The sequence below is a fragment of the Alexandromys fortis genome, unplaced genomic scaffold, assembly GCF_014885135.2.
Source record: "Alexandromys fortis isolate MF-2015 unplaced genomic scaffold, M_Fortis_MF-2015_v1.1 scaffold_231, whole genome shotgun sequence".
NCBI classification, from domain to species: domain Eukaryota; kingdom Metazoa; phylum Chordata; class Mammalia; order Rodentia; family Cricetidae; genus Alexandromys; species Alexandromys fortis.
Genome location: NW_026068613.1, coordinates 1996056 through 2019318, shown reverse-complemented (window position 1 = coordinate 2019318; position 23263 = coordinate 1996056). Strand labels below are relative to the sequence as shown.

General features: G+C 36.2%; 1 pseudogene; it reads right to left on the bottom strand.

The window, feature by feature from the left end:
* Positions 1–15596: 15596 nt before the first annotated feature.
* Positions 15597–16537, bottom strand: LOC126495968 (olfactory receptor 1537-like; annotated as a pseudogene).
* Positions 16538–23263: the final 6726 nt, after the last annotated feature.

Genomic DNA, 23263 nt, shown 5'->3' with positions numbered 1-23263 from the left:
TTTCTTCCCATAAATCTATATAAGAAGAAATTTTTATATTGAAGAAAAATTTAGTATCCATTCCTCTATCACTCAATGACTTCTGAAATAGAAACCAAATATTTTCAGAAATCTCCAGTCCTTTGTCATCATCTTTTCTATATAAAAACTCAGAGGTTTTATACTTCTTCAAAGAGAAAATATGCAAATAAATAATCATACAAACATTTAAATACTTGTGACTTCATCATAAGAATTATGTGTACTGGTACCCATTTTCTACCTCATGCAAACTATTTTAGCACCACTTGTTGAGTGTTTCAAGTATTTTTCATGTGTTAATAATAGCACCACTCTTTTGGTATAAAATGTTTTACATGTGGTAAAGTAAAAACATTATGCAAAGACATCCATAGTCAAACTCAGTTTGTGGTGAACAAATAGAATATTTTACATTAAAATAATGAACACAACGATTATCTACTTCTTCACTTTAATCTAGATATCCGGCTATGAAAATCAGCCTGACAAAATTATCTTAAAAGTTAGTAGGTTAGAAATAAAGGTGATTAAATATCTACTAATATATAAATATGAGTAGTGATATATAAAATCCAGAAGTGGTTAAAGGGAACTCTTAAATATTATTAACTGTATATCAAGGTAATATAAGTAAACAGAAGTCACAGGATAGTTAAAGAAATTTTAAGAAAATCACCATCAAACCCAATTGAGATACTTTGCATCTCAATTTTGTACACTTGTTTGTCATTGACTTGGCTGATGTCATTGATCACCTCCTACAAAGAATAGACATCCCCAATCGGAGCCAATTCCAAATCCTAAAGAAAAGATTCATAATGACTACAGGTTGATGCTGTTAGTTCATGTCCATTTGAAGCAATTATTTATATGTTAAAACCAGAATTCTTAGTTTCTGAACTACTTTTATTTTAAGAAGGTCTCATTTGTATTTTAATATTTCTCCTAAGTAATCTCTACTATAAAAGCTTAGAAAAATATACTGTAACAGAGTGGGTCTTCAGAATTGAAGTGTTGGGAATTTAACAAAAGTTTATCACCAATGAAACTGAACCAAGTGAGACCTTAAAGGTCAGGAGAAAAAATGATTAATGCTATTATGAGAGCACGATAGTGACCTCAGGTATGGGATCCTAGCATTGAGCAGGCTTTGGTCCTTTATATCTTTTTCCTTTTCTTTCTTTTTATTTAAACTTTTTTTCCTTAAGTCTTCTTTCACATCACCATGTGCCAAAAAAAAAATACTTCTCTTGATAGAAGCTTTTGGACTTGATCTTCAGAAACTTATGAAAATAGAAAAAAATGTCTTTATATTATCTTCTTTTGGTATTCCTTTACACCAACAAGGACAGACCAAGACACATGACCTTGTGTATCTCAGAGTTCTTTTATTGACTTGTTTCTCTGTGTTTCTTGTCCCTATAAAAGCCCCAGGAAAGTTCTTGTCAAATAGATCTTTCACTTCCTTGGTTAGTGTTAACCCAAGATACTTTATGCTATTTGTGGCTATTGTGAAAGGTGAAGTTTCTCTGTTTTCCTTCTCTGTTTCTTTATCCTTTATGTATAGGAGGGCTACTGAGTTTTTTGAGTTGACCTTTTATCCTGCCACATCACTGAAGGTATTTATCAGCTATAGGAGTTTTTTGGTAGAGTTTTTGGGATCACTTATGTATATTATCATATCGTTATGTGCAAATAACAAAAGTTTGACTTCTTTCTTTCCAGTTCGAATCCCCTTGATCTTCTATGTTGTCTTATTGCTATTGCTAGAATTTCAAGAACTATGTTGAAGAGATATGGAGAGAGTGGACAGCCTTGCCTTGTTCTTAATTTTAGTGGAAGGGCTTTGAGTTTCTCTCCATTTAATTTGATGTTAGCTGTTGGCTTGGTGTATATTGCTTTTATTATATTTAGGTATCATCCTTGTATCCCTAATCTCTCCCAGACCTTTATGATAAAGGGGTGTTAAATTTTGTCAAATGCTTTTTCAGCATCTAATGAAATGATTATATGTTTTTTTTTCTTTCAGTTTATTTATATGATGGATTACATTGATAGATTTTCATATGTTGAACCAGCCCTGCAACTCTGGGATGAAACCTACTTGATTATAATGGATAATTTATTATTATTACTTTTTTATTGAAAAAAATTCCACCTTCTCCCAGCCTCCCATTTCCGTCCCCCTCCTCCTACTCCTCTGCCCCTCCCTCTCCAGTCCGAAGAGCAGTCAGGGTTCCCTGCCCTGTGGAAAGTCCAAGGTTTTGATGTGTTCTTGAATTCGGCTTGCCAGTATTTTATTGAGAATTTTTGCATCGATGTTCATGAGCGAGACTGGTCTGTATTCTCTTTCTTGGTTGAGTCTTTGTGTGGTTTAGGATCAGAGTAACTATAGCTTCATAAAAAGAGTTTGGCAATGACTCTTCTGTTTTTATTATGTGAAACACATTAAGGAGTATAGTTATCAGCTCTTCTTGGATGTTCTCGTAGAATTCTGCATCAAAGTCATCTGTTCCTGGGCCTTTTTGGGTTAGGAGGTTTTTTATGATAGCTTCTATTTCCTCATTTGCCAACCCCACATCAGACATAGGTCTGATCTCCAAAATATATAAAGAACTCAGAAAACTAGACATTAAAATTCTAAATAACCCAATTAAAAAATGGGGTACTGAACTGAACAGAGACTTCTCAACAGAAGTTCAAATGGCCAAAAGATACTTAAGGTCATGTTCAACTTCTTTAGCAATTAGGGAAACACAAGTCAAAACAACCTGAGATACCATCTTACATCTGTCAAAATGGCTAAAATCAAAACCACCAATGATAGCCTATGTTGGAGAGGATGTGGAGTAACTCATCTATTGCTAGTTGGAAAGCAAACTTGTGCAATCACTTTCGAAATCTGAGTGGCGGTTTCTCAGGAAATTGGGAGTCAACCTACCTCAGGATCTAGCAATACCCCTCTTGGGAATATAGCTAAGAGATGCCCAATCATACTACAAAAGCATTTGTTTAACTATGTTCATAGAAGAATTATTTGTAATGGCCAGAACCTGGAAACAAACTAGATGCCCCTCAATAGAAGAATGGACAAAGTGTGAACATATACACATTAGAGTACTACTCAGGGGAAAAATTCTATGACATCTTGAATTTTGTATGCAAATGGATGGAAATAGAAAACACTATCCTGTGTAAGATAACCCAGACCCAAAAAGATGAATATGGTATGTACTCACTTATTAGTGGACTGTAGCCATAAACAAAGAATATTGAGCCTATGATTCATAAGCCTAGAGAAGCCAAATAATAAGGTGAACCCAAAGAAAAAAATATATTTATCCTCCTGAAAATCAGAAGCAGGCAAGTTCGCCTGGCAAAAGTTGGGAGCCTGGAAGTAAGGGTGGGAGTGGTGTGGGGGGGAAGGGGAGACAGGGAGAGAGAAGGGAGAAGGGAAGGATTGGAAGAGCTTGGGAGAGTGGGAGGGTTGAAATGGAGGAAGGGTAGATATAGGAACAGGGAAGATGATATCTTCATTAAGGGAGTCATTTTAGGGTTTGCAAGAGACTTGACTCTAGAGGGGATCCCAGGTATCCACGGGGATGTCCCCAGCTAGGTCCTTGGGCAGCAAAGGAGAGGGTGCCTGAACTGTTCCATAGTCACGCTGATAAATATCATAAATATCACCATAGAACCTTTGTCCGGCAATGGATGGAGATATAGACAGAAACCCATATCAGAGCACTGGACTGAGCTCCCAAGGTCCCATTGAAGAGCAGAAGGAGGGAGAACATGAGCAAGGAAGTCAGGTCTGCGAGGAGTTGGTCAACCTACTGAGACAGTGTGCCTGATATAATGGGAGCACACCAAAGCCAGCTGGACTTGAGAATGTGATCAAACTGGACTCTCTGAATGTGGCTGACAATAGGGGCTGACTGAGAAGCCATTGATAATGGTACTGGGACTTGTTTCTACTAAATGTACAGGCTTTTTGAGACCCTAGTCTATTTGAATGCACACCTTCCTAGGCCTGGATGGTGGGGAGGGCCATGGACTTCACACAGGGCAGGGTACCCTGCCCTCTCTTACGACTGGAGGGGGAGGGAGAAGGGATAGTGGGGGAGAGGGAGAAGGGATAGTGGGGGAGAGGGAGGGGAATGGGAAGATAACCTTCAAAGACAACCTAAAACCAACCATTAAAACATTGCACTCCCTTATAAAATGCTTCCAATTCTAGTGGCCATAACCTCAGTATTAGCCTGAGAGTCCATGTATATTCAACCCATTACAGTTCCTCTTTATATAAATAAACACATTAATTAATATTTAAAAAGCACCAGGAAATAATAAACTCTATCACAGAAGCCATATTATCTATTTTTCAGTTATGGTAGATCTAATAATGTTTGTGGACTTTGATCAATTACATTTGATTCATTTTCCTTGCAGACCAATTCCAGCAGCACACTTAATTACATTGCCTTCTGTTTAGCTCTGCTTGTGTCATCTTAACATTTGTATGTCTGTGTTCTTGGGGGAGAGCTCCTCAGCACTGGATTTGTACCATTTGTCTTTGGCTCCCCCTGTAAGATACATCTTACATGTGAATAAATCTTAAAAAAAATGAGAAAAAAATAACGAATAATTTTTAATTGCCAGTAAATTGAGATGTTTAGAATAAAATATTTTTAAGTATATGTAATTTCATTGGTTTGGACTTTATAAGCGCCCATCTCACCAGAGCCATGAACAATGTAACTGATGTATTTATCACCTCCCCACATCTGGTAGCAATGTTGTGTCTCAAGCTTGTTTGCATTTTTGGTAAGAATATTTGATATAATATTTACCACCAAATAGTTTCATTTACACAATGCCATATTTTAAACTTTCAGCATGGATCTACACAGAATATTCTCATGAGTATATTAAAATGAAGAACGGCTTCTCCTGAAATGCCTGAGACTACGCATCTTCCGTTCCCATGTTCTCAAAACCATTATCATATTCCCTCGCTTACTGAGTTTTTCTGCTACACATGTTTCATATACACGGATCCACGTGGTCTTTTTCCTTTTATGGGCGACTTGTTTATCACCCTAAGGTGTCATCAAGGTGTAAGAATATTTTTTCAGTGTGTGCTGTTTTGTTTTCAGGGAAAAAAAACATAAAGATTCAGAGCTATCTAATACAAATTCATAATTTTTGATTCATTCATTATTTGCTGTTTAGAAAAAATAATTGAGATAACTAAAATAACCACTTTTAATTGATAATTGGTTACACTAGGTTGTTACAGAATACAAAAATAGAGGACAGTATCTCAAAGTTATATGAATTCAAGTATATCTAATTTTTATGTATAAGTTCTTAACATGTTATATTTTAGTTTTGCTTATTTAGTTCTGTCTTCAAACAACATTATATAAATAGTTTAGATGATTCAAAATTGCTATGGCATTTATTATAAATGGTATTGGATACTTATGTGTTGATAGAGACTCTAGTAGATATTGTTAGCACGTTAACATGAGTAAATATTAAAACAATTTTAAAAGTGTTTAGCTTTACAGTTTACTAGATAAAGAATTTCCTATTCAGAATAGATAATTTCCTCTTCAGAATTCTATACTCAACAAAAGGCATAGGGAGGCAAACAAGACACGGAGTAACAAGGTATTTATAAAAGTTCAGAAGACCACAGCCACTATAAAGCTAGTCCTTACTCAGGGGAAGTTATCAACAAAGATATTTTGAGTAAGCTAAAAAGAAAAACATTCTTGCTTTTTTTGTTCAAGTATCATATGACAAGACTGATACAGAAAAAAAACATTAAGTATGTATGTATGTATAATTTCAATTTTCCTTTAAGCATAATTATTATTGCCTTATCTAATTGAACATAATTTTGCTGCTGTTAATGGCCAGATTTGTATTCAATAATTTTTAACTTATTTTTATAAGAAATAAAAATCTAAGTTGTTTCCAGATTCTGGCTATTACAAATAATGCTGATATGAACATAGTTGAACAAATGTTTTTGTAGTATGATTGAGCATTTTTGAGTATATTCCCAGAGTGATATTGCAGGATACTGAGGTAGATTGATTCCCAATTTTTTGAGAAATCACGATTCTGATTTCCAAAGTGGTTGTACAAGTTTGTATTCCCACCAGCAATGAATGAGTGTTCTCCTTACTCCACATCCACTCCAGCATAAGCTATCATTGGGGTTTTTGATCTTAGACATTCTGTCAGGTGAAGGTTATTGGAAAAAAGCTGTTTGTTGGTTCCCAGCTGCCTGGCTAGCTTAGGCCTTAAATAATCACACAGAAACTGTATTAATTAAATCACTGCTTGGCTTATCAGTTTTAGCTTCTTATTGGCTAACTCTTTTACCAATTAAACTGAACTCATTTCTATTAATCTGTATATCACCATGTGGCTGTAGCTTAGCAGGTAAAGTTCCGAGCATCTGTCTCAGGTGGCTCCATGGCTTCTCTATAACTATGCCCTTTTTTCTCTCAGCATTTGGTCTAGCTCTGTTCCAACATGCTCCATTATGCTATAGGCTCAAAGCAGTTCTTTATTCATTAATGGTAATGAATAAAACAACATACAAAGAGAAATCTCATATTATAATGTGGTATCTCAGATTTTTTTGATTTGCATTCCCCTGATGACTAAGGATGCTGAACATTTCTTAAGTGTCTTTTGGCCATTTGAGATTCTTCTGTTGAGAATCCTTTGTTTAGTTTTGTACTTCATTTTTTAATTGGATTATTTAGAATTTTGATGTCTAATTTTTTTGAGTTCTTTATATATTTTGGAAAACAGTCCTTTGTTTGATGTGGGGTTGATGAAGATCTTTTCCCATTCAGTAGGCTGCCTTTTTGAGATGCCCCTTGATGGAGGAATGAATAAAGAAAATGTGTCACATTGACATATTAGAATACTACTCAGCGGTAAAAGACAATGACAAATTGAATTTTGCTTGCAAATGGATGGAACTAGAAACCACCATCCTGAGTGAGGTAATCCAGACCCAAAAGGATGAATATGGTATGTACTCATTCATAAGTGGATACTAGCCATAGACAGAGTATATTGAGCCTATAGTTCAGGATCCTAGAGAAGCTAAGTAACAAGGTTAATGCTAGGGAAAATATAGCTCCACCTAGAAAATCAAATATACACAATATCACCTGGCAAAATTGAAAACATAGGGGTAGGGAGAAGGGAGGGTGGAAGAAGAAAAGGGGAGAAAAGGAGAACTTGAGGAAATGGAATAATCAAGAAGGAGGAATAACAGAGATGAGAAAAGGAAAGAGATATCCTAATTGAGGGAGTCATTATGGGGTTAGCAAGAAACCTGGCTCTAGAGAAATTCCCAGAAATCCACAAGGATGACCCCACCTAGGAAACTGGGCAATAGAGGAGAGGGTGCTCAAACTGGCCTTGCCCTGCAGTCAGACTAATGATTATGTTAAATATCACCATAGAACCTTCATTCAGCAACTGATGGAAAGAGAGGCAGAGACCCTCATCAGAGCACTGGACTGAGCTTCCAAAATCCAGTTGAAGAGTAGGAGCAATAAGAATATGGTCAGAGAGGTCAAGATCATAATGGGTTCATCCAATGAAACAGTCTACCTAAGCTAATGGGAGATCAACAATACCAGGCAGACTGGAAAGGAGAAAGCATAGGAAAAAACTTGTCCCTCTGAATGTGGTTGACAGTCGCATGACTGGGGCAGACTGAGGGGCCACTGGCAGTGGCACCTGGATTTATCTCTACTGCTTTGGCTGGCTTCTTGGGAACCTATTCTTTTTGGAGGGATACATTGCCCAGCCTAGTAGGGAGGGACTTGGACCTTCCACAAAGCAATGTGGCTTACCCTCTCTAAGAAATGTACGGGAGTGGCTTGCAGAGGTATGTGGAGAAAATGGGAGGAGGGAAGGGAGTGGGAACTTGGATTGGTATGTATAATAAAAAGGATTGTTTTCTTTTCTTTTTTTTTCTTTTTTAAATTATTTAGTAAAAATTGAAGTGTTAGCAAACTTTAAATTGCTAAGCTACAGCTGGGTCCTCCACACTATTTTATTATATGGCTCTACTCACTTCTTATTGGGTCATTAAACTCAAGCCTAAAACTCACATATTTAGCAGTATGTGATCAACAACTGCATTCAACCTTCCTAGAGATCTTGAATACTGATGTTTGCACTACCAAGCATTTTTAAACTTAGTTTTTTGTTCCTATTTAGTATGAAAAAAAATGCTATTTCTGTATGGCAAAACTTCTCTAAGGACGCTTATACTTTTTTAATTTATTATTTTAAAAAAAATAACAATCCAAATTCCCACTCCCTTCTCTCCTCTCATTCCCTTCATACATTCTCCCACCTCACCCTCATCTAATTATTAGAGAGGGTAAGGCACATTGCTTTCTGGAAGATCCAAAGGCCTCCCTAGTATATCTAGGTGTAGCAAGATATACATCCTAAGAGAGTAGGATCCCCAAAAGCCAGTATTGGCAGTAGAAATAAACTCCACTGCCACTGCTAGTGGCTCTCAGTCTACTCCAGCCATACCACTGTCAACCACATTCAGAAGGACTAGTTTGGTCCTATGTTTGTTCCTTCCCAGTCCAGCTAGAGTTGGTGAGCTCCCATTAGCTCAGGTAAACTGTTTTGGTGTATGGACCCTTTATGGGCTTGACCTCTTTGCTCACATTCTCATTCCTTCCACTCTTCAACTGTACATTGGGAGCTCAGTCCAGTGCTCTGATGTGGGTCTCTGCTCTGTTTCCATCTGTTGTTGGATGAAGATTCTATGGTGATATTTAAGATAATCATCAGTCTGACTACAGGACAAGTCAAGATCGGGTCCCTTCTCCTTTATTTCCCAGAGTCTTAGGTAGAGTCATCCTTGTGGATTTTTAGGGCTTTTTCTAAAGCCAGGTTTCTGTTAACCCTATAATGGCTCCCTCATTCAAGATACCTCTTTTCTTGCTCTCATAACTGTTTTTCCTGCATCTCAACTATTTCATTCCCTCAAGTTCTCTTCAACCCTCCCTTTCTCGCCTCCTCTTCCTTTTCTACTCTCTCTTCTCTCTCTACCCCCATGCTCCCAATTTTGTCAGGCGATCTTATCTTTTTCCAATTTCTAGGTGGGTCTATATATGTTTTTCTTTGGGTTCACCTTATTACTTAGCTTCTCTAGGATCATGAACTATTGGCTCAATGTCCTTTGTTTATAGCTAGTATCCACTAATGAGTGAGTACATACCATATTCATCTTTTTGGGTCGGGGTTACCTCATTCAGAATAGTGTTTTCTAATTCCATCTATTTGCATGCAAAATTCAAGATGTCACTTTTTTTTTTTACCACTGAGTAGTACTCTAATGTGTACATGTGTTTTCAGACTTTCTCAGGTACTATGGAAATTTGAATTTCACATTGGTACACAAACATGTTGTTGCTTGTTTTATAACTATTTACTTTTGGGAAGGCCTGTCAGTTCACAAAATAAATATACATGAAGATTTATTTTTTTTATGAATGCCTGACCTTAGCTTGGCTTGCTTCTATCCAGCTTTCCTTAATGTATATTATCCCATCTATTTTTGCCTCTGGTCCTTTTCCTTTCTTTATTCTGTATACTTTCCATTAAGTCTCAGTCCATGGCTTGTTGCATAGCTGGATGGCTGACCACTGATGTCCTCCTCCTTCTTTTCTTGTTTCTTCTTAATTCCTCTCTTCTGAGATTTCTCCTCCTAGTTATTCTCTTTACCTACCAACCCTGCCTATCATTTCTTCTGCCTTGCTATTGGTCACTCAGCTCTTTCCAGTAAATAGCTAATACAGTCAGGTGTATTAGACAGTCTGTGTAATATAGATTCAAATGCAACATGAAAGAAATCAACACATCTCCACACCATTCAACAATGTTTTCCTTCTAGTGCGTTCTGTAAGACTGAATTTGTGGACAGATATAGTTTAATTTTGAATTTGTCATGGAATCTCTTTCTTTCTCCATCTATGAGGACTGAAAGTTTTACTGGATATAGTAGTCTTAGCTGGCATCTGTGGGCTCTTAGAGTCGGCAAGACATCTGTCCTTCTGTCATTTAGTCCACATTGAGACATCATATGTAATTCTAATGTCTACCTTTACCAGTTACTTGACCTTTTTCCCTAGCAACCTTTAATACTCTGTTTTAGTTCTGTATGTTTAGTATTTTGATCATTATGTGGCAGGGGTGCTTTCTTTTTTGACCCAATCTATTTAGTGTTCTAAAAGCATCTTATATCTGTATAGCCATGCCTTTTTAAAGGTTAAGAATAAATCCTGTGATTTTATTAAACATGTATAGTGAATCCTTAAGTTGGGATTGTCCTCGTTGCACTTTTCTTTCTTCTATCTCTATTATTCTTAGGTTAGATCTTTTCATAATATCTCAGAATTTTGGATTGTTTTGTGTCAGGAATTTTTAAGAGTAAACTTTTTTTTTGAATGATGTATCAGTTTCTTCTTCACCTGAGATATTTTCTTCTGTTTCTTGTAATCTGTTAGTGATGCTTGAGTCTATAGTTCCTTTATGCTTAGCTAGATTTTCCATTTCCAAGAATGTTTCAGTTTGTATTTTTCTTATTACTTCTAAATCCATTTTCAGGTCTTGAATTGTTTTATTCATTTCCTTAACCTGTTTGTTCTTTCTTGCTTTCTTTAAGGGATTCATTCATCTCCCCCATTGTTTCTTGTATTTCCTGGATTTCATAAAAGATTTATTCATTTATTCCAATTGTTTGTTTGTGTTTTTCTGGATTTTTTTAAATCATAGATCAGTTCCACTGTCACAGTGGGTGGGTTCACCCCTCGTGGTCCTGACTTCCTTGCTCATGTTCTCCCTCCTTCTGCTCCTCATTTGGACCATAGGAGCTCAGTCTGGTGCTCCAATTTGGTCTCTGTCTCTATCTCGATCCATCGCCAGATGAAGGTTCTAAGGTGATATGCAAGATATTCATCAGTATGGCTATAGGATAGGGTCATTTTAGGTTCCCTCTCCTCAGTTGCTCAAGGTACTAGCTGGGGACATATCCCTGGACACCTGCAAGCCCCTCTAGAGTCCAGTCTCTTGCCAACCCTAAGTTGGCTCCCTTAATTAGGATATATATTTCTCTGCTCCCGTGTCCACCCTTCCTTTATCCCAACCATCCCATTCCCCCAAGCTCCCCCCATTCTCCCATTCTCACGTTTCTCACCCCATTTCCCCTTAGCCCCATGCCACCTCATCCCCAAGTTCCCAGGTCTTGTCTACTTCCCATATCCAGGCGGATGACTATATGTTTTTCTTTGGGTTCATCTTATTATTTAGCTTCTCTAGGATCACAAATTATATGCTCAATGTCCTTTATTTATGGCTAGAAACCAATTATGAATGAGTACATCCCATGTTCATCTTTGTGGGATTGGGATACCTCACTCAGGATAGTGTTTTCTATTTCCATCCATTTGCATGCAAAATTCGCGAAGTCATTGTTTTTTACCACTGAGTAGTACTCTAATATGTATATATTCCACACTTTCTCCATACATTCTTCCATTGAAGGGCATCTAGATTGTTTCCAGGTTCTGGCTATTACAAATAATGCTGCTATGAACATAGTTGAACAAATGCTTTTGTCATATGATAGGGCATCTCTTGGGTATATTCTCAAGAGTGGTATTACTGGATCTTGGGGTAGGTTGATCCCGAATTTCCTGAGAAATTGCCACACTGATTTCCAAAGTGGTTGCACAAATTTGCATTCCCACCAGCAATGGATGAGTGTGCCCCAAGGCCAGCAGGACTGGGTCTGAATAAGCATGGGATAAAACCAGATTTTCTGAACGTGGCGGCCAATGAAGGCTGATGAGAAGCCAAGGACAATGGCACTGGTTTTGATCCTAATAAATGAACTGGCTTTGTGGGAGCCTAGCCTGTTTGGATGCTCACCTTCCTGGTCCTGGATAGAAGTGGGAGGACCTTGGACTTCCTGCAGGGCAGGGAATCTGGACTGCTCTTCATTCTTGAGAGGGAAGAGGAATGGAGTAGAGGGAGGGGGAGAGGGGGAGGGGAATGGAGGGAGGGGGCGATGTGTTCGAGGAAGGGGAGGGAAATAAGAAATTTTTTTGCAACAACTAAAAAAAATAAAATAAACAAAAAAAGAAGAGCTTATTCATTTCCTTGATATGGTGGACGTTAAGTTGGTGTTAAAGATGTTCTTTTGTGCTTCATCTTGTTGGAATATTCAGGGGTTTCTGTAGTAGGGTAGCTCTGCTGTGGAGGTGACATTTTGCTCTTGCTGTTGTTGATTGCATTCTTTTTTTTTTAAATTTATTTTATTGAGAATAAGAAAAAAAAAGTTTCCGCCTCCTCCCAGCTGATTGCATTCTTAACCTGGCCTCCATGAGTCTGGATTTGTGATAACTATAGTTTGAGGTGCTGATTTATGAGTTTGTCTTTGTTAGATGGTGCCTTTTTCCATTGATTTCTGCCTCCTCCCTTGTTTTCAGGCCAGAGTGGCTACTGATTCTTGTGACTGACAAGTCCTCTGGTCCAATAGGGAACCTCTACTTTTATTTTTTAGTCTGTATAACCTCTGTGGTTTGAGGCACAAGGGTTTCCTCTAAGGTTCTGTGGTTTTATATACTCGTGAGGCCTATGGTAGATGAGGGGTCTTCTGGGGTTCTGGGTATTAGATTAGACTCTGAATTTCCACTTTCCTGCATGGTCTTTGGTAGAGCAAGGGTCTTTTTCCAGAGTTGTAGACTATGATATGGTGACTTGAAAGGGAGGGATACTGGAGAAAAGCTGGACAGAATATGAGGCGTGTTGGCAGGCTGGTCTTTCTTGGGGTGCCTATTACTAGCATTGTCTCTGGTAGACAAGAGACTTTTCTAGAGTTAAAGGCAGGGAAATGGATAATACCACTATCTTTTTGATGAGCAATATTTACTGTCAGCTATGAGATTCAGAAATACACATTTAGCAATGTCTTTTCTCAAGTTTATGAAAGGTTTAACTGAGAAGTAAGAACACACTTATCCAGCTGAATATGAAAAAGAACCATTCCACTTTGGCCAACCCACCAAATTATAAACAGAAACAACAACAACAAAAAAAAAACTTTGAAATTTCAACTTAACCCAGTAGAAATAAATCCAAGAATACAAAAGACACTAAATCTGGGGAAGAAGTTGAGAAAAGATAACCATCCTTCTGTTTGTGTGTTGCTTTCCTCGGTTAATGATTAAAGAAACTGTCTTGGCCTAGTTGATAGGGCAGAACATAGGTAGGTGGAAAAAACAGAACTGAATGCTAGGAGGAAGGAGGATGGAGTCAGGGAAGCCATGGATCCTTCACCTGAGATGGACGCAGGTTAGAATCTCTGGTAAACCACTCCCACATGGTGATACACAGATTAATGGAGATGGATTAAACTCATATGTAAGAGTTAGCCAATAAGAAGTTAGAGTTAATGGCCAAGCAGTGTTTTAATTAATACAGTTTCTTTGTGGTTATTTCAGGTGTAAGATAGCTAAGTGGCAGAGACAAACAAGGGGCCCACTTCTTGTAACAATCATTCACTGTTGATAGAATTGCAAACTGGTGCAGCCACATTGAAAGTATGTATGGTGAATTATAAATGAATGAATACAAAACAAACAAACAAACTAATTAATTAATTAATTGTCATTTAACCCTGCAGTGCCATTCATTGAATAAAGGACTTGACATTCTAAACCACAGACTATGATTCAACCATGTTATTGCAGCTCTATTCACAATAGCTAAGAAACGGAAATGACATAAATGGCCTTCAACTGATGAACTAATAATTCAAACATAGTACATATGCTCAGTGGAAATCTATTTAGATCAAAGAAAAATAAGCTCTTAAAATTTGCATGTAAATAGAACTAGAAAATGTAGAATGAGGTAAATCTGAGCAAGAAAAACAAACAGCCTGTGTTCTTTCTTACTGAGTATACCTAGATTCAAATCTTTATTGTGAGTATATAATCTAGAGTGTAGGCCCATGTTTCTATATGGTATGGATGCCAGACTCTCAAGCCATAGTTAGCACCTGAAATGCTCACATAGCCTTCAGACAGACTGTCGCTACCCTAACAAAGGGTCAGGGTGTTTTTCTGCTCTTTTCTAATGTGGAGGATGCCTGGGATAGATATCCTAATTCAGGTCTTTGTGACAGAGCTGGCATACAGATCAGGAAGATAGGGAGACATGACAAAATGGGCATAAAAAGGTGTGGTCAAAGGTTAGACATGATTAAAGCCATCTACCTGGTTACCTAGGAAACAAAATGCTAATGAATTTACACCTTAGTTTACATTTTGGTATAAATGCTGTTTGGAGAATAAAAGAGGGGGGATTTTCAGGATGTGAACTCAGGGTTTTATGAGGAATCCCTGAGAATCTCCCTCCCAATAAAGCCTTGTGAGTAGTGTCTTTATTCCCAGTCCAGAGTGATAGCTTATGTTGGGGTTGGATCCCAACACTAGAGTTATTGGAGAAACCAGAAAAGGAAAAAAAGGATAACTAGGTGGGCATTTACTCTAGAAACAATAATAACTGGGTATAGATGCAATCAAGACATAAATAGAAAAATATTGGGGTATTTTATTTGGGAATGGGAAGGCAAAGCAATGTAGAAAGATAAATAGTAAATGTTACTAAATAACAATAAGGATAATTTTTATTGATTTTATTGTGCTATACATTTTTCTGTGCTCCCCTCCTTTCTCCTTCCCTCCCCTTCAACCCTCTCCTATGGTGCACATGCTCCCAATTTACTCAAGAGATCTTGTCTTTTTCTACTTCCCATGAAGATTAGATCCATGTATGTCTCTCTTAGGGTTCTCAACAATAAGGATGTTTGTAAAAGCCATGGAGTATCATATTATTTTGTGTTCATCTAAATTCATAAACACATGTATACATACACACACAAGCACTTCATATGACTAAGAACAGAATCAGTCTACTTATAAACAAAACCCCTAACATAAATACAAATTTATATATGTAATGAAAGGACACGATTAATTTGACAAAGAAGAGAGGAAACACGAGAGTTATTAGAAGGAGATGATGAAATGACTTAATTACAGCACTTACATATGAAATCTTAAGAATGAATAAATAAAATAAATAAATAAAAGTAAATAAAGAAGTTATTTGTTGTAATTAAGAAGGAAGCTTAATACTTTTAAAGTCATATTTATCAAACATGATAAAATTATATATATAACATGATGCCCTATACATTATGAGCATATGGAACTCATGCCATCCTTACTATTGGTTTACACTGTTAAATCTGTGAGACAAGAGAAATAATTTGTGCTGAAAAAATTGAATTTAAAATTTATACTTCTAAAAATTATCAAAGTGTCCTAAGAAATGATCAATAATGATTAAAAGTAAAATAAAATAAACAATATCAGTTCAAACTGTGTATTATTAATTAACTTTATTCTAATAAATAATCCTCACATTACTTCTTAAACATGAATTTTTTTTTTCTTTGAAGTATTTTCTTCAAGGCAGCACTGACATCCTTATTCCTCAGGCTGTAGATCAATGGATTCAGCATGGGAACAACAATAGTATAAAACACAGAGGACACTTTTCCTTGGTCCATTGAATTCACTGATGATGGCTGTAAGTACATGAATGCAGCAGAACTAAAGAAGACAGCAACAGCAGAGATGTGGGAGCTGCAGGTGCTGAAGGCTTTGGACCTGCCTTCTGTGGATTTAATCCTGAGGATGCTGGCAATGATGGAGATGTAGGAAGTAATTATTGTGAGAACTGGGATGAAGAGGTTCAATGTACCAAAAATTAGAATCAACAACTCATTGATATAGGTACTAGAGCATGCAAGCTTCAAGAGGGGAAGAAGATCACAGAAATAGTGGTTGATCGTATCTAATTTGCAAAACCGAATCCTAATCATCAAGCCTGTGTGAACTGAAGAACTGAACACACTAAAAATATACACTCCTGAAATCAAGGAGCTGCAAATCTGATAGGACATGGTTACACTGTAAAGCAAGGGGTTACAGATGGCAACATAGCGGTCATATGCCATTGCAGCTAATGTGTATCACTCTGCATTGTCAAAAATGATGAAGAAATAGAGCTGAGTCATGCATCCAGGGTAGGAGATGAGGTTCTTCTCTGTCACAAAGCTCATCAACATGTTAGGGGTGACAACAGTGGACTGACAGAAGTCAATGAAGGACAGACTGCTGAGGAAATAGTACATGGGGTTGTGCAGGTAGGAACTGAGCACAATCAGTGTGATCATGCCCAGATTTCCTGCTACAGTGACCACATAGATTCCAGTGAAGAGAAAGAAGAGGGGCATCTGGAGTTCTTGATTTTTTGAGAGCCCAGCCAAGAAGAACTCAGTCACTGTGCAATGGTTTCTTGTTGCCATGTTCTGCGTTCTGTTCCTGAAAGAGTAAAAGAATTGGTTGAGCCAGGTGGTGGCAGCTCAAGTTTTAAACCAGTACAGGGGAGACAGGTGCAGGCAGATTTCTATGATTTCATGGCTATCCAAACTGGTCAACTGAACTGGTTCTAGAAGAGGCAAAGCTACACAATGAACCTATTCCCAAGCATATATGCATACATGCACACAAACACACATACATATGTATGTAAATATGTAGGTGTGTGTGTATGTGTGTGTGTGTGTGTGTGTGTGTGTGCATATTGAGTGCCTTACTCTTAATGTGTCCAGTGACCTGGAGCAGATGTGTAAAGTTGGTGAAATGAAGAAAAGTCTGACCACCCGTTTCAAACAATGGCCCCAGATAAGCAGATAGCTTGAGTCACTCTTAATTTTAACTGTTTCAATAGTTTGCATAAATAGTTTTACAGTTATATTTATTTACTTAAATTTCTAATGGCAATTGCAATAATTGTCTAGTGTTCACTTATCTCTTTCCCGTTCCATCTCTCAACTTCCCCATGAGAAATAATTACCTACTTAAGTCACAGCCTTAATATTAGAAGCAAAAGCAGTATAGTAATCAACAATGGAAGTTTTCTAACTAGGGACACCTATAGGTGGAACAGTGTGCCCAGTTGGCAGCCTTTGCAGCTACATCATTATGCAAGGTGAAAGAGAATTTTAGCTCTAATCAAATCTCAACTTTCGCAATCAACTCAGCCAATACTAAATCACTTCATTTTATTTTTTATACTCTTGTATCTCCTATAGGGGCTATGCCAGTTTTTTTTCTATCATCCTGTAAACTACATAACTAAAAAACTTAATAATTGGCACTGCTTATTCCTCGTTCTCATATCCACTTTCACTCAGCTTCCTTGGACATTGGCTCCTACAGTATTGGCATGGGTATAGAAATAAGGGCATTGTGGATTTCTATGATCCTCCTTCATTCCGTTCTTGATATCATCATTTGCATTACTCTTAAACTCTTGTGGTTAGAATCATTCTCTCCATGCCAATTATGCAAATATGCAATGTCTTAAACTACTTTGACTCTTGCAGACTAGTCCCAAGGTGATTTGGAAAGGCAGCATTCTGTTCTAGAGAATCCTGAATTCATGGTCACACTTGAAATATCAAAGGCTTTTAGAGATGAATCATATCTACAGTATATTTTCAAAAACATATCCTCTGGCTCATCCAGAAGGGAATCATCACAGGAAAATTTTTGTAATGCAATAACCATTTCATCTATGTCTCCAAGAAAGTGAAACTAAAATCAACCAGCAATAATTTGTGTAAGGAAAGCAAGGAGAGCAGGTAGCACATATGTTCTTGGGGTCATGTCCAGAATTATACCTCAAATCTATCCTTTGGCCTTGCCAAAAATGGGTTAAGATCTCCCAGGCCTTGCTGAAAGGAAAACATATACATCCTAATTGTAGGCCTTGTCCCAAAAGAACTCACATGGCTCTCAGCATATAAATATATTTGGAGAGTGTGCATGTAAGGTTGTCAGAGTGGCATTGTAATTCTTTATGTTATGTTATCCCAAGTACACAAAACTCAAATATAATTTTTTCTGACTTTGAATACTTTGTTCTCTATATAATTGCATTAACTGTGTCATTTAGATTTTTTAAGCTTATACCTAAAAAATAAGAATGCCATTTATATAAATTACTATCACTACATTCAAGCTTTGATAAGTTTTGTGATTTCATAGAAATGTCACTAAATTGAGAAGTAGATTGGGTGTCATTGAAGAAATGGAAGACACTTTTGTGGAAGCAAATTTCCCTAAAAACTGAATTATTATCCAAAATCTAATTTCTCCAGAGTATTTATACAGCCTTTTTTCAAAATAAAATCCTTTTTTTCTAATTCTTAAGATACATAAAATCTTTAAATTTCTAAATGTGAAAATTAAACAACATCTGGAACCATAGTAAAAGGAATTGGAAGCTTGTTACTCCACTAGGATTATGTTTCTATTTTGACCCAGTTTTTGAGAGGAGCAGAGTCAGTCAACAGTGGTTATATAGTGAGACCATGAACACACAGTGCCCATGCTCACTCTTTATTACTTACCAAAATTAACACCTGTGGCAAGTAAAATAAATTTTTATTTACTCACAATGTAAAGAAATTAGTATTACTGGCATCTTATCACTTAGAAAGTCTGCAATATGGTTTTGTGTTGTTAGTTCATATTGACATTTTCTCAATGAAAAACATGCATTTCTATATATTAAAATTAGAGAAACAGACTATTCTCAGATCTTACTTTTTCCTTTACTTCTTGTGAACTGAGGATTGCAACGCAGAAACACATACATTTTTTTTCTACCCTTTTGAATTGTGAACAAATTCACCAATGTGTCCACAAGGTGAATCTCTAACTGAATTAGAGTTTAATCATTAAAAGGTAAAAAATTGTAATGTTTTCAAAATGTAAAGATTTATGTCATGCATAGATAACATAATCTCAAGAAAGTTCACAGGTTTAAGTTGACAGATAGGATAGAAGGTCTTGCAGAAAATATTGAGGAAATTCTTGACAGTCCTGAAAAACTTTACCTTCAACATTTGTAGAACCACATTCACAAATACAGAAAAGACAAAAATATAATAATGCTAACCATAAAATGGGAGGAGTCAGAAAGAATGTAAGAACGAAAAATTTAAGAGGACCTGTGAAAAACTCTCTTGTTATGACCCATCTAAATTATGATTTCACATTAGAGTGGGTGCTTTGATTGCCCTCATAATACTCATTCTGTAAATAGTTTATCACAGAATTTAAGGGGCTGGGGAGGATCTGAATTCCCTTCTTACTGGTCTTTGGATTACTCACAGTTTCTCAAATGTAGCAAACATTGTCTTCAGATATATTCTCACCAACATGGCCCCCATACTCCAGTTGATAGTAGTAAATTTAAAAATACCCAGCTGACCTGTTGAAGATGATCAAGTCATAATACACAGATATAGTAAAGAGACTTGTAGTTAAGAGGAAGGGTAATAGAAAATATAAGACATAAGATTTATGAAAATTGTAGTAAACAGAATGTGTGTATGTGATTCATTTTAAGCAGTAATTAGTCTTTTCATACCTTATATTAATAAAATATAAATTTTAGATTTCACATGCTATAAGTTGTACAGTTTTATGATTCAGTAAATAAACTTAGTTATATAGCTATACTGATTCTCCAAGTTATTTTTATATTTTATTTGTTCTGTCAATTTTTTTATTTCTATGTTTCTTTGATATGATTTTCTGCTCTTTATTTCTTATTGCTTGCTTAAGACAAGGATTCATTCTGTTGTCCAGGCTGGCATTCAGCTCACAATTCTCTTGCCTGTTCACCCTGACTACTTACAATTAGGACTGTGCCAAAACACCTGGTGCTAAATTTTTTAAGTAAAGCTTCAACTATCACTTCAAATGTATTCATTTTAGGATTTTTATTACATAAATAATCACACCAACTCTATTTAAATATTTCTCACAATAATTTATATGTTAAAGTTATTATAATAACCCCTTGAAAATATTTCATATTTTGCTCATCATTCCATAGATGTGGTAACTTTATTAGTTTTGTGATTTTCCTAAGGTTTTGTTACTTTTAAATGAGTCAAAGTTTTATCATATTTATTTAATATACTCTGAAATTATAAAGCAATGCATTGCAAAAATTCTCTTAGTAACAATATTTGGTAAGATTTTTTATTTTCTTCATTGTTCATTGTGAATTTCCTAAAATATGTTTAGATCATAGACAGCCCCTCTATGAAATCATCAAAGATCTAACCCTTTTTGTGTCTTTTTTTTTCACCCATAATGCCCAGTTTGTGTTGCCCCTGTATTGCTAGATATGGGGCCTTCACTGGAGTATGGGTCAACATTCTTAAAGAAAATATATCTCCCTCTATCAGTAACATCAATTGACAGTGGATTCTCAGCAAGAGGAAAATCTTTATGCCCACCTCCATTTCCATGCAGATATTTGGTCTGGATTGAGCTTACAAAAGACTTATCCATGGTACAACAATCACTGTAAATTCATATGTGCAATTTCATTTCCACCGTTGTAAATAATGTGGTCCTCTTCTACTTTTAGGATTATTGACTGGGAATAGTATATCAACTATCTAGATTATATACTCAGCTCCATTTAATAAGTCAGTATCATTACCTCCTCCTTATTTAGAATATGTATTATAGATAGGTTGGTAGCATACAAAACCATTCCAAACATCATGAATATAATTTCTTCAGGTAGCATGTGGATGTGAACTGCCTAACAAATAAGAAAAACACTATAACATTATAAAAAATCAAAATAGTTGTATCAAAATACTAGCCATTAGATTAAGTATAATCAGTCTATTGCTGTGCTTCAGAGAGAGTGTCTGGCATCTTTCCCTCCAATCCAACTTTTTCTTTGATGTAGTGTTCTCTTTTACTCTCCATCTTTCTCTAACTATTTCTGAAGTACAAAGGAAATGACAGTGACCTCAGGTCATTGCAACAGCAAAAGGTAAAGTAACATCCACTCTTTTTTAAAGAACTCACAACCTAAATCTTTCATATTAGCATATATTTTTAGAATAGGACTCCAAATATGTAATAAAATTTACAGATAAAATAAAGCTATCTAATTATTCAAATGTCTAGAGATTCAATATGGTTCTCTAAAAATTTCTTTTGTTTGCAAAGCACTTTATTGTCCCCAATGATACATAAGGAAAATGACAACTGAGACATCATTTATTAAAAAAAAGCAGCTAGACTGTGATAATAATTCAAATAAGATATATAAAATACATTCCTCTTTAAAGGCCTGCAATAAAAAATCAGGAAAGATTCAGCATGTAATGAGCTGCTGAGTTTTGTCCTTTGTTTTGGTGTCCCTTAAGCCTGTTGTTTACCATCAGAAACAGCAGCCCTCTTTTAGTTATCCCATTATGCTGTACTGATAGTGCCATTGTCTATGTGTTCATCAAGTTGGAATCACTTTTATACATGGATGCATGGTCTCTGTGTTGTGAAGCTAATGATAGATGTTCTCTTTTAAAGAGGGACGTTGACAGAATAAAAATAATCTGGAAAATATTTTTTTCTTAAGAAACATGATTTTTTTGGGACTTTAAGGGAAGCAAAAGGGAAGAGGAGAGCTTCATTTAGTGTATGACTATGATATCTAAGTTATTTAATTACATAAATATTAATTTAAATAAAGAAACTAGAAACTTATTCCTGAGCATAGATTGTGTCCAGTCAGGGAGGCAAATGAACTATTTCAATTTTCTGGAATAGGTTTACTTCATTTTAAATCTCCTTTAAATTTGAAGAGATACTGAAACATTATCCAATTCTTCCTAACTGACCGGGCCCTCCTACTGGATAGTACAAACTTAATTTCTAAGTACCACCGTAATTATATTGCGAGCCACAGCAGATGGCCGATGCAGGTACAGCTAACTCTGTACTTCCCAAACTGCAAAGGGGTTAGTGCAGTCTATAAGCTTCAAAATTTACTCTGTGAATTACTGGAAGATGCATTTAGTAAGTAGCATATTCTTGACTTTGCAGAGTGGCACCTGTAGACTCATGACTCACCCTCCTTCTCTCCAGCAGTCTCAGCACCAAGTTTTACTTCCCACTTGCAAAATCACTAATGCAAATGTATTTAGCCTTCTGCAGTAATCAGTGCTGAGAGACCAGGCCTAGTGCTTAGTCTCATAGCTATTTTTGAAGTTAATCAAATAATAGGTAACAACCCAAGAATTTCTTCAGCTCTAGAGTTGGCAACAGTCTCACCGTTCACAGTCACCTGAGTAGTTCTGCCTCCTATACTCTGAAGCTGTACACTGGACATATATATGCCAGCTCCAAATAGCATGAGGACACAGTCTCCAAGGATTTCTAGCATTCAGGGAGCCAAGCCTTGAAATGAAAGCAAATGTCATTCCCAGCTGGTTAATCTTTTTTCTGTCATCAAAAAAAAATATCTACATTTGTAGCAGAGATTTTAGAGACAAATCTTAATTAAAACCAATATTTTGACATATAAAATTTGAGTATAATTTGAGATTCTATATTGATAATGAGCTAAGTAAGAGACAGTGTGGTTTGTTCTAGCCCACAGTATATTGAGCTGATGGTAGAAAGTCAAATGACATTCTGACATTTACATCTCATTGAAAAAATGGCTAGAGAATTTAAAATACAAAATTTTGCTACTATATCATATACAACTGTGTCATTTTTATATTTAAAAAATCATATTGCATCTGCCAAACTAGATGGGATTATGGCATGCATCAATGAAAAAAGAAGCAGTATTTACGTGTGCATATGTATGCATATAATAAAGTTGTGTGTACATATGTATGCATAACCATGTGAAGGACAAAGAACAAACTCTGGTGGTGTTCCTTATGCTGTCCACTTTCTCTGATGCAAGCCCTCTCACTGGACTGGAATTAGCTAAGTAGGTTAGGCTGGGTGACTGGACTGCCGTAGCAATCATCCTGTCTCTTTCTTCCAGTGCTGTGATTGTATTTGCCAGTCAGATCCAGCTTGAGTCCTGATTCTTGTAAAGCAATTACCACAGCAAATGACTTGATTTTCCAGACCTATTTTTAAAACCTTTTTTTTAATATCCTGAGTTTATGATAGGGGGTTATAGA